The sequence below is a fragment of the Eurypyga helias genome, unplaced genomic scaffold (assembly GCF_000690775.1).
Source record: "Eurypyga helias isolate BGI_N326 unplaced genomic scaffold, ASM69077v1 scaffold29944, whole genome shotgun sequence".
NCBI classification, from domain to species: Eukaryota; Metazoa; Chordata; class Aves; order Eurypygiformes; family Eurypygidae; genus Eurypyga; species Eurypyga helias.
This window is the reverse complement of record NW_010247354.1, coordinates 15,972-28,496: the sequence shown is the minus strand read 5'-3', so window position 1 is coordinate 28,496 and position 12,525 is coordinate 15,972. Positions and strand designations below refer to the sequence as shown.

Here is a 12,525-nt window from a genome sequence, read left to right as displayed (position 1 = left end):
CACGTAGAAATCACCAAAGGAAAGGCAGTGGATCTACATATTGGTGGGGATCTGCATTTTCTCTGAGTCTTGCCTACTTGGATGTGTACCATGTAGTGACACTGAAAGCAAAGCATTGATCAGCAAAGGGCAGCGTGGGTACGGCCTTGGCAGGCGGCATACAGCCTCGCCGTCATGGGCTGCTGCGTAACTTCATCCTTCCCTGAGATCCTAGGCAGCAGGGCCCTAAATTCTCTGCCTCCACTGTCCCATATTCTGCAGCATTCAAGCTGGGAATCCCAGTATCTTCAGTTCAAATACACAAGGATTTAGTGAACCAAACACTAAATGAAAATTTAAACTCCTTTTTGTGGTTAGTCTATACTTGTGGTGAGTCACAAGTCTCTAATGCGTGGGTTTGGTTTTTATGGAGTTAATTTTGCTGGAGGAAGGAGCTTTGAATATTCCCCTAGCTGGAGAAGAGACACTTGGAAGGGTTGCTGTCAGCAGAGGTCACGCTGCATTCATGTTTTGTCATCTTGAAAAGCATGTGTGCCTGTGTACATCTGTGTTTTGAATGAGAGGAGGGCAGTAAAGACCAATTTTGATGTGATTGAGTCATGTTGGCTGGGTCTGTCTCTGGTTTGAGTACCTGTGTGAATTTTGACTCCACGTGACCACGTCATACATAGCACCACCAGTGCGAGTCACCGTATTACGAGTCTGCAGGTGTTTGTAGAGGTAGATACAGCCCAGTAAAATACCACTGGACGTGCAATAATTCCTTAGGAAGGCTGACAGAAGCACAGCTGGACCCGTCCCTGTTTGGGGACATCGAACACCACTCCGCTGAGAGATTTATTTTCTGCCACGCTGTCAAGGCTTTCTGGTGGGAAGCAATACGTGAAGTAGCAAGGGGTAAGTCACAACTGTTGACTCAGTGCAGGCAGATTTAATGAGCTGTGCTGAGGGCTCTTGCATGGTTTGGGTAACAGCCAGATGCAGCGCTGGCCTTTGCACCAGTAGGAGGAAGAGGAGATGAACGTATCTGCCAGCCTCAACACCAGCTGATGTGGGAAGGAGCCCATCTCCAGTGGCTGGTAGAGCTAACTGCCTGCTGCTGAGCCTTGTCGGCTCTCCCTCATGCACAGCAGGCTGCGCAGCCTTAGCACGTGTTTGAGAAAGAGGAGAAGGTGCAGAAAATCAGTAGAATGACCTTTTTTTTCCCCCTCCTGAGAAAGCCCTTCTGTGTGGAGCCTGCAGCCCAGAGGGAACCAGCAGGTCTGTACCACTGTGCCTTTGGCATCCATCCAGGCTGGAATAAGGCTGGGTCAGCACAGGCTCCTGCAGCAGAGCTTCCCATCCAGGCAGCTGTTCCATACACCTGCTTTGCCTCTCTGCTGCGGTGTCAGCTGCTGTCTCTCTTCTTCCTAGTCCCAGCTCTTGCCGCAGCTCCACATGCTGCCTGACCCCACGAGCTGAAGAGCTGGAATTCCCACCAGGGTGTAGGTCAGAGTGTGCTTGGTGTCACTTCGTTGGTTCCCCAGGCCCTGGTGACTTGAAGCTTTGCTCTGACTCGCTAGGCTTCCCCATTTTAACTTCATAAAGACCGTGAAAGCGTTACAGCCCACCTCTCCTCCTCGATATGGGTGTGCTTAGACCGGCAGAGCATTTCTTCTCCAAGAGCTGGAATTCCCACCAGGGTGTAGGTCAGAGTGTGCTTGGTGTCACTTCGTTGGTTCCCCAGGCCCTGGTGACTTGAAGCTTTGCTCTGACTCGCTAGGCTTCCCCATTTTAACTTCATAAAGACCGTGAAAGCGTTACAGCCCACCTCTCCTCCTCGATATGGGTGTGCTTAGACCGGCAGAGCATTTCTTCTCCGCTAAATGTGGTTAAACTTCTGCAGCCTCTCTCGTAACAGACAGGCATCACTGAAGAAATGCCTTTAGATCTGCCTGCATCTTGCAGGGCTTTGCTCTGAAGAGCTTGTCCTTTTCTCTGGTTTGCTGAGTCAGTCCAACTGATTCATTTTTCTTGTTCACAAAGATGGGGGGAAGTAAGACTACATGTGTTCTGCATGCCTGCAGAATAGGGTAAACTGTCCATGCTAACTTTTACCAAATCCAGCTCAGGAAACCATCTGGCATAGAGTTGTAGATGTTTCTCTCTCGAAGAGTTGATTAAGCATGCCAAAAGGCCCACATCTTCTTATCATGTTGCAAAAATAGCCCTGTGGTTCTGTATGTGCTACGGTCACGTGGAAAGATGGCCGTGTAAATACCTGTTTGCGGGACTGCACGGTAGCTGCAGAACCTCATTTCGTTTGTAGGCAGCATTCTCCTGAGAATTCTCTGAGCTCTGCACGGGACAGCTCTTGAACACAGGACTGTGTGGAAACAGAAGGGATATGAAATGGATTAAGGTAATTATTAAAGAAAAATACAGGGAATTAAATTTGTTTAGCAATGTCCTTTCTGCACAGCAAACCCAAATCCTAGTTTGGATCATCCATATGGACAGACCTTAGTTGAAGCAGTAGGGTGCTGCTCCTTTTGAAGGAGGTGCAGGAGGACCCCAATTAGCACCCAGCCTAGTTTATGTGGATGTTGAAGCACGGACTCTTTTCTCCTCTGGAGTTCAGTGCTCAGGGTCTTGTGAGTGAAGCCTTTGTGTGATTTCCTCCAAGATGGGTTTAATGTCTGCTTGAATAATAATCTGTAAAGAAGTCAATGAAATGATTTCTTACCCCAGCATCCACTAGAGAAGAAAAAAGATCTTCCCTTCAACACTCACCCTTCACCCGCACAAAAAACACACATTCATTGCTCACCTTTAATCCCTTCCTTCTTCAAAACTGTATGGCAGCAATGATACGACGGAGTGATAAAGAGCTTACTTCAGAGCTAGAGGAGTAAAAACAGAAGACTCTCAAGGCTCATTTCAAGGATTGAAAAAAACCTTAAAACATGAACAGGGAACATACTTGCTGCATCCTGAGTTCGTCATCCACTTTCTGCTATTTTTTAGTCAAACACGCAGACATCATACACTCCTTATGTCTTCAATAACTATTGCCTCTTTTTATTTTATCTTTCAGGGTTTTTTCTTACCTTTAATTTCTTGAGCTATTTGACGCATACAATGTGAAAAAGAAAACAAATGTAAAAGGAAGCTGTCTACTGTATTGACCAATTAAGCTAATTTCTAGTGACCTGAGATGGCTTGTAATGTACAACACATAGAATCATAGAATCATCTAATTAAAAACATACAAAATCTGGTTTCTTTCTATCATATGTTGTTTATTGTTTGAAATCATGTCTTAACACTTTATTAAATGTAAGAAAAAAACCCCAACTTGTATTACTAAGATTAAAGCCATTATAAACTTAATCAAACTAGAATTAAACAGCACTGTCAAAGTGCTATCTAATTAGAGTAAATCCCCAAATGAGAATTAACAAATAGTGTCAGGCTACTACCAAATCATTACATTAATACATAATCAACGCTTATGAATTCCCAAATAAGAAATCTAGAGAGAAAGCTGCCCACTTAATTATACATTCCAGTTATGATTTTGGTCTCTGTCAGCACGGTAAGCTTATCTGAACATCTCACTGTTAGCCCAGTTGAGTTACTTGAAAGTCACATTTGCAGTCCTTGGTGCTTCTGCTTAATTGGACTGTTACAGGGCAGATCTTTTCTTGTGATCTCTCTTGCTCTCTTTGCACAAAGTAAGTTTTACGGCATAGCTCTGCCCTGGAAAGGTTAGCAGCTATAGCTAAACATTAAGAAAAGCTAATTGAAGCTGTGTGCTTTTTTCTCCCCCCCCCGCCAAAATAAAGGGCATGCACGAGGTCAAAAATGTTTTACAGAGAAGATATGAAGGTGAATTAAGGTTTGGAACATTTCCAAATGTTTTTACATGTGTATTAGATCTGATTGTATTCTTACGCCACAAAACATTAAAAGGTCCCTTCCCACTTAAAAGAGCAAAGGGCGACAGCTACAAGATAAAGTAGGTTACGGCTCTTCACCCAGCCCACATCGTGCACAGTTAACTCTTAAAGAAGCTAGGGAAGATAGAGGGTTTATTAGCCATGTCTTTGAATAGGATGCTCATTAAATCTGCCAAACAAACAATAAATAAAGTGTAAATACTCTCTACAGCTAAATAGGGCGATGTCGGTGCAGGCTGCTTGGCTGTTGTGCATGGTTTGTGGGGTTGGGTGCCCCTGCACGACACCACCAGTGTCGGTGTAGGAGCTTGCTCCTGGTGGGTGCTTGGCCCTTGTGAAAGAGCCGGCGTTTGCACTCCGGCTTGAGTTTTGTGTGTGTAAATTTTCCTGCTCCTACCACCCAGCAAGTGAACAAATGGGCCTTAAACGTATCTTCAAAAGGGGGAGAAAGACTGAAAGAAATTGTGGGAAAGAGAAAGCTAACGCAGTAACAGCTGTGAAATGCATAAAGAACTGTTGCAAAGAGATGGGTTATAACCTGATGGGTAGTAAGGAAAGCTGTCTTCAAGGCCAGGCTGGATGTGGCTTTGAGCAACCTGGTCTAGTGCAAGGTGTCCCTGCCCATGGCAGGGGGGTTGGAACTGGATGATCCTTATAGTCCCTTCCAACCCTAACCATTCTATGATTCTATGATTCTATGAAAATAATGAGTTGAAAATGCAGCAAGGGAGATGAGGTGCGGGCATTAGGAAAAATATGTAAACAATCAGGCAGTGCGCTGGGAAAAACTGCCCCAAGGACTTGGTGCAGGTGCCACGAGTGCTCCTGATTTCACAACAGCTTAGACGGGCATCTGTGAAAAACCTCTTGGGCGTTGCCTTTGCTGCCTGCACTCTCTTTCCAACCCTGGCTTGCGGTGATCACAGGTGGGGTAGGCCACATAATGCTTTTATCACAGGAGGAAAAAGGTGTCACAGATTGAATTTATGGACGGGTGATAGGCTATGATATCAGCAGTATGACTTAATCAATGGAAATTACAAATGATTGATGACTACATGCTGATCTCAGACTTTGGGAGTTTAAGTACATCTTGTGATTGCTGTCTGAGCCGTTTCTTCACGGGCAAGATTAAAGTGACGGTCAGGTGAAGACTTGTGATCGTGTTCTGATTCAGGGCAGAAGGCTGCTTTGAAACACCAACACCGGTACTGCTGAGAAAGATTCAGACTGTTCCTTTCTCACTCTGACTTTACGTAGGCAGTACTTCCGTCACGGTATTTTATCCCACGCTGGCTTTCTTTTTTTTAGCATTCTTGTCTTCAGCTGTGAACCAGCTCTGCTTTTGCATTTGCTGCCTGTTGGGTGTTTTTTAAGGTTTGTTGTTTTGTAAAAGGCAGTATTTCCCTCTGCGTAGAGGAAATGACGTAGAGTGACTACAGAGGGAAGTTTGGGGCTTAGTCAGGAATTTCTGAATTCTGCTCGTGAGTCCATCTGTGAGCTGAGATAAGCTTACATGAGGACCAATATTGCTCCTTAAATACGTTTTGTCTCTTAGCTACTTTCTGGCATCTTCCGTTGCAGAGTGTTTTGTACAGACTGTTGGATACCCTTCTCCCACTGAAGTGCTACTGCCCGTCTCACAGTTGTCTTTGCAAATATTAGAAACTCGAACCTTCCAGGGTATCTGTAAGAGCTGATGCTACTATTCCCCTGCAACCATCTGAAGCATTTAGATCGTATCTTGCCATGGGTTGTGTTCTGAGTGCCTGTGAGGGAAGACTTTGTGCAGATGGTATATGAGCATAGCTAGTAACTGAATTATTCTACATGTAAAACTGCATTTTTATCCTCTTTCAGCCATACTCTTAGAAGACAGAAATTCCAGTGAGTCTGCCTGGAAGAATAAAATTTTTATATCTGCCCTAAACACTCCAGAGCCAGCAATGATGCATGAGCCTTTAGTTGGCAGCCAGAAAAGAAAAGCGAGGAAAACTAAGATCACACATCTTGTCCGAACAGCAGATGGTCGAGTGTCACCAGCAGGAGGGACACTGGGTAAGGAAATTGGAGTTTAAGTTTTGTTAAAACTGAACGGTTGGAGAAGGTTTGGGAGTACAAGCTGTCTGTTGGGGAAGTTAGCTTGTTCTCGTACCTGCTTGGAAAGGTCATTCTTTAAAATACAGGTATCAATTAATTGGGAAATTAGTGAGTCCATAACAGCCAACTTCATTTGTTTAAATGCCCAGATCTGTCTTCTCTCCCCAGATATTTCTGTGGAAGAATTGAGAGCTTATATAGAGAGAAATGGAAAGTGGTTACCTTTCGTAATTTGTTTCCAGTCCAGCCAAGAAATTACACTGCACCTAGTTATAGGTTGTAAAAATGAATTCCATAATATGGCAGTCAGTGCCACAGTCCTTGCAGGAGCCTTCTACTGTTAAGATAGTCTTTCAGGACTTCTGTATCGAAAACGTATACAAAAGCTGTCTTGCCTGACCTAAAAAATCCAATTCAGTTGAGTACAAAACCAGTAAACTGCTTCATAAACCTTAGTACTGTACTTCTGCCAATAGCTTGGGTCAGAAGAGGTTGCAGCATGAATCAGATTCACTTGGAAAATCAGAGTCCTAAAGGTAAAGATTCTGTTAACACCAGACTAGTCATTGTATCGATGGGCTGTTGTGAATTTAAGATTTGCAAGCTTAACTTTATTTCATTGCAGAGGAGAAGCCAAAAGAGCTGCCACAGAGTACTCTTCAAAAAACATCAAGTGCAGAAACAGATTGCAACAGTGAATGCTCCAGAAATGCAGAGACAGAAGAAAATCATAGTATTACATCAGATATGCCAGCGGTGTCTGCATTTTTTAGCTTAGCTGCTCTAGCAGAAGTAGCAGCCATGGAAAATGTACACAGGTATGGTTTTCTTTTCCTCTTGTTGTCTAAGTGAAGAGTATGTGCCTGCCAGCTTGTTCACAAAGCATGTTGCTTGCAGGCTGTTTAATTTGGCCTGTGTTTCCTCTTCCACAGCTTTCTATGAATGTCTGTTTTACACCACTTGCTTCGTAGTGTTGTCTTCACCTAAACAACAATGTAATAATCTATTTCAGTACTCAGTAAATTGATCCTGGTAAGCTTACCTACCCATTTTTGTATATAATCAGGTTTATATGCTCCTTGAGGTCCTAATGATGACATCTATGACATAATAGCAGACTTAAATAGCTTTTGAATGCTGATTTGCATTTTTCATGGCCTAAGACTGTGGAGAGAATTCCATATAACTTTGGCTGATGTGTTTATGCTGAACATGGCTGAAGAAAACTAACTTGTTATTTCCACTCGTGTGCTTTGCTGTGTAGGAGGCAAAGTGTCAGCAGAATGACATGGCACAGAACAACTCTGGGTGATGGAAAGCCACATTATTTTGGGTTGGTCGTCTCCATTACTGAGTAGACCATCCACACAGATAATCTGGAGAATGTGCACGTTCCTTAGGGCTGTTGGATCGGTCCAGCACGGTCAGATCCTGCATGCTAGAGGAAACCAATGACAGCAAGTCCTCCTTGGCTCTTAATTACCCAGTGTTGTTCTTTGATGCTGCAGCTTATTGGAGTGAAACCCCATCCTTTCCTGCAGCGGAATGTCAGTGAGGAAGTGCTGAGACAGTTTGAAACCATCCCAGCCTTTGCAAATGGCATTTGACAGGTTTCTGGCTGCCTGAGAAACTCCACAAGGCAGCAGCTGATGAAGCCATTCACAGCCCCCGTTTACTGTTGATCTCGTGGTCCCTGTCGGCCAACCCAGCCCTGTGTGTTCGGGCTGTACATCAAGCATTGAAAGGCTTTTTAGAAGCTCAGGGACCCTACAAGAAACAAAGTCAGCTGAATCCAGCCTCCTAGCTCTTCTCTGCAGAAGCTGTTGTCTTGCTGAAGCAGCATTGTTTTGCGTGAGAAGCCTGGCCTTTCCTCCCAGCACTGCAAAACACGTGTCTTCTATCAAGACAGCAAAAGACTGAATTCATTTCTGTCATCTTCTGTGGTCAGAAGCCACGAGTGAGACTCGAGGAAGTGCTGTGCTAATCTCTGCGCTCACTCACGCCCTTGTGGCTTCATTGATTTCCAATAACACTGTGTGGAATTGCACAAGAGCAACAGGATTTGCTTTGCTGTGGCTTTGCCCTCCTTGTTCCTCTAAGAGTTCTTCTCCTCTTGTCCCTGTTGAAGTGAGCTAACACTTTACGTAGCCTTCTGTTTGAGTCTGTGTTGTCTCATCACGCAGCTAGAGCAATGCAGCACCTTCCATGAGACCTGAAAACACCAAAGTGTCCACCAACCATTGCAAATTCCAGCTTGGGAGGGAAATGACAACAGGGGAGGACTCTTTTTCCCAGTAGAAACTTAGCCATGTCTCTCACAGGCTTGGCGAACGGAAGTCAAAACAGAAACCTAATTCTGGTGGGCTAGGTGCTTCTCTATTTTCTGCTCTGTCAGCCGTTTGTCATCTTTTGCAACCCACTGCTTTATTTGCAAATCGCCAGAAATGAGAACAGCGGCACCACAGGGTCTTTCTTCGGTGCCTGAATTATTAAATAATTTCACAGAGCTTTGGGCCGCGGAAGCCAAATTTCTTTTTAACTGTAATAAGAGCTTTTTTGGAAGTGGCAGCGTGGTTTTCATGTGAAGGTTTAGCTTTATTGACCTTGTGCGTGCCCTGGTTAAGGACTGTGAACCTGAGCTGCGTTCTGCGCCAAGGCCACTTCATCGCGCCCCGGTTGTGCAAAGCGCCCTGGTAACTCCGTTTCTGCTGGGCCCTTGGCCGTGCCAACGTGAGGTAGAACGGCCCTTGTGTAAAGGAGAGGCGGGCCCCAGATTTTCATCGCTGCAAATGACACATACTGTAACAAAAATAGAACCTGACTTGTGAGATTAGATAACAGGCAGTGATGTGCTTTGTGTATGTATTTTAAAAGGCAAGCTGCAAAAGAGCTCTCCCAAGTCCATCTGCTGTGATGATTGATGTTGGTTCCCAGCACAGAATTCTGGCGCAGTTTATTTTTACGGCGCCCTGTGCCAGGGGATCGTTTGTAAATTAGCGCGGCTGTAGGAATGAGGGAGATGTTGTGCTGGGCTGATGAAGTGTTAAGTCATGAAACTTGGAGTAATCCCAATGTGCAACTCTGCTGATGAGTATGTCTCCATATTGCTTAAAAGCTGGCTATTGCCTTGCACGAACGTGACAGACGCCTCTGTGCGTTTGCCTTCTTGTGCCACACGCGAGCTGTACACTCTGCTTCTGAGGGCTTAGGCTGCTCCCTTAGGAAATGGGTAACAGCACTTGCGTGCTCTCAACTTACGCTCCGGCCGCACGTTCCGTTCTGTCCAGTCAGACATCGTCACGTCTTGGCTTTGCCTGACTCTGCATTGTGCTGCAGGTTGTCCTCAGGGTATTGTGTAAGAGCGGTACCTGGGCATCTGTAGCAGCAGGGAGTTAGGTTGCTGTGACATTGGATGTTAAACCATATCACGTGCCGCTTTCCCTCCTTTCTGGTCTGATAAAAGCACCTCCCGTGTTCCAAATAACGATGGGTGGCTTTTCTTTTCTTCTTTTGCAGAAGTCAGAGGGCCACACCTCTCCCACATGACGGACAGCCAAATGAAATGTCTCAGGCTCCAGTGCTTATTTCCTGCGCTGACCAGTGAAGCTCCACTTTATTGTAAAACATTGTGCTTTACCTAATATCCTAGCCTTGTCTTTACCAAGGAAAGCTAGTCAGTCCATATGATGGAAACGATAGACTGCAAGCGTTTATTGTTCTGAGTGGCCCAGAATTCACTGGAAGCCAGACGTTAGCAACTTGGGCCAGGTCCTGAAATCGGAACCCAGTTTGTAGGATGGTGATATTAATTGTCTATTGATGAACAGAAATGGAATGATCCCAGAGCTTGCTTTCTATTGAAGGCTTTTAAACAGTAAATAGGTGGTTGGTGTGGAAAAGGCTGCCTTTACTGTTAGCTCAGTATCTCTTCTACCAACCAGAGAGTACGGCAACTAGTTTCGTATAATACCTAGTTATTCTAAATTAAAAATAAAAAAATTCAAAAAAAAACCAACAACAAAAACACTGACGCACTGCACTAGTTATTGTTAGATATTCTTAGTCATTTTTGTACATGAAGATTTAAGTTCTAAGATGGTTTATATTAATAGGTTATGCCTACGTTTATATTGTAGAATGAATTTAAAACCTGTTCCAGAGAACTCAAGGCAGCCTGGACAGATGTACCATTGTTAGCGGTGTTTGGGCAGCCACGTGGTCCAGATGTTCTGCACTTTTATATTTGCCACCAGAGTGGTAGAGTTTACTGGCAAAAATTCTGACAGGCTATGTTTGGGTTTGTTTCTTTTTAATTTAGCTTTGAATATCCAGGATGATGTGCATTAGAAGAAGGAGTGGTGTATGGAAAAGAAAATACTGCAGATAATTTGACTTGTCTTTTATGCCTTGGAGGGTTCCTTTATTTTTGCATAGATATCTGAGTGACTTGGTGAAACTTTCCTATAAACAAAAAGTACTGCAAATGTGTTTTTCAAAAGTGACCTTAGTATTATTTCACCGTTCTGAAAAACCTAAAACCGTGACTTTTCAATATACATGTACACCGATACACATACCTTTTACATTTTACAGACACTGGCATTGTTGTAGTTACTATGCACAGTCCAAATCGGCTACAGAGTTTGCGTAGAGGGCCAATTACACGTTGTGTCGGTAAAGTGGCAAGTGGTACACGGATAAACTACAACTGAAGAGTAATGTTTGACTGAATTCAGACTACCAAACAGATCCATCTGCCAGTTTCTGTCTTTGCTTATGTTGAATTTTTGCGTTTTGCTCTCATATAGACATCCCAAAAGCGAGCCAAGTGTATCACTTGGCCTGTTACCTTTGCTATCTTGACTTACCACTATTGTATAATCAAGCATTGATTCCTACCAACAGATGCAAAATGATCACTATTAATTGATCTGAAGCTACAAATTCAACAGGGTACTTCTTCTACAGCACAAGATGTTTCCCTACTTTTTGCATTGTAGCACAACAATTTACCAAATTGGACTCCAGCAATAATTTTCTATTAGTCTTCGTCATACCGGCTGAACTTTTGATAGTATTGAATTGAGTTTGAAGTTCTTTGCATTAAGTCTTTAAATGATGCGAGTTTACATCATTCTATCAGGCATTCTTATTTATACTTGACTGAACTGATAATGTGTTTTGGGGTTATTTTGTAACTAATTCGATGTAATAGCCATATGGACAGTAACTCTATTAATGCTTGCTAGATTTTAGCCTTTCATTGTCGTAGTTGAGTGAAAGTCTTTGGTTCAGTGTCAGGAAACAATATACGACATGCCACAGGAATTGTAACGAAGGATTAAAGGTCTGACAGAAGGCAGGTAGCTGGGGAAGTGTCACTGAAACAGCATCGTGGGGGATGCGTGTGTTGGAAGAAGGGAACAACAACAAAAGAACAACAAAATTTACGAGCCAATGAGTCAGTGAAAAGGCTTTTTAAAAATTCAGGTGAATACATGACTAAGAGCCCCTAGAATGCCATTGCAGCTTATGGCAGTATTTTTAACAAGATTTTATTAAAGTTTTATAAGTTATTTTAACAAGACAGGAAAACCTTAAAGACTTAAAACTGTTGGGTCACAGCAAGGTGGCTGTTGGAGTTTTGGACCACTTTATAATTAGCTGAAATCCAAATATGTTACAGTGCAGGCCGTTCACGTTGACAATGGTACTAACTTATTTCTCTAGAAACCTTTAGAGTAGATATATTTTTGTCAAAGCACCCCATCCTTCCTCGATTTAAATTTCAATATTGTTCCTGAAGATATTTCTGTATATTAATGGTACCTTTTTTAAAAGAAACAGAAAATTACTTTTTTCTATATGAATTAATATCTTACTTGATCTGCTTTTCCTTGACTTTCCCTTAGAGAGGGGGTAGGGTTGGGTCAGTTTACTGGATATGACTGTTTTCAGATACTTATAAACCTTTTTGTAGATATGCTTAATTTTTAAGCGATTAGGCACTGAGAGTAGCAGAAATCCTGCAAAGCTTTATAGTTCACTAGGCATTTGCCTTCGTTGGTTCTCTGAGTGATGTCTTGATTTCAGTAGCTAGATTTTTCCCTCAATCGACTAGAAGGGGTATCAGTATTTTCAGGTAACAAAGTCTGTTAGCACAACGAAAATTTCAGACCAATATCTTACTGTATTGGGGTTGGGGTTTTTTTTCTTCCTTGTTTGTTTTGTTTTAATTTTTATTCATTTCAGCTGCTTTCATTTTGGAAAATCTTATTGCTATCGTGTGTACTTCAGTATACCAGCAAACACTGTTACCCGTTAACACGTTGTCCACAAATGCCTCTAGAGAAGAAATTGTTGCACCTTATGTATATCTCAAGCAAACCAAAATATGATGCTTTTCTGCTTTGTTTATTCTGAAGATGTTGTATCATACTTTACTGAACCCATTTTAACTTAGCTAAAGCTATCGATATTTATG

The 12,525-nt window shown here is 43.1% G+C and overlaps 1 long non-coding RNA gene across 1 annotated transcript; it reads left to right on the top strand.

Annotated features, from left to right (window-relative positions):
* Positions 1–5,799: 5,799 nt before the first annotated feature.
* Positions 5,800–10,051, top strand: LOC104508939. The gene is made up of 3 exons (XR_727883.1): positions 5,800–5,999; positions 6,667–6,859; positions 9,558–10,051. It is a non-coding gene; the product is annotated as an uncharacterized LOC104508939 (long non-coding RNA).
* The last annotated feature ends 2,474 nt before the right edge of the window (positions 10,052–12,525 follow it).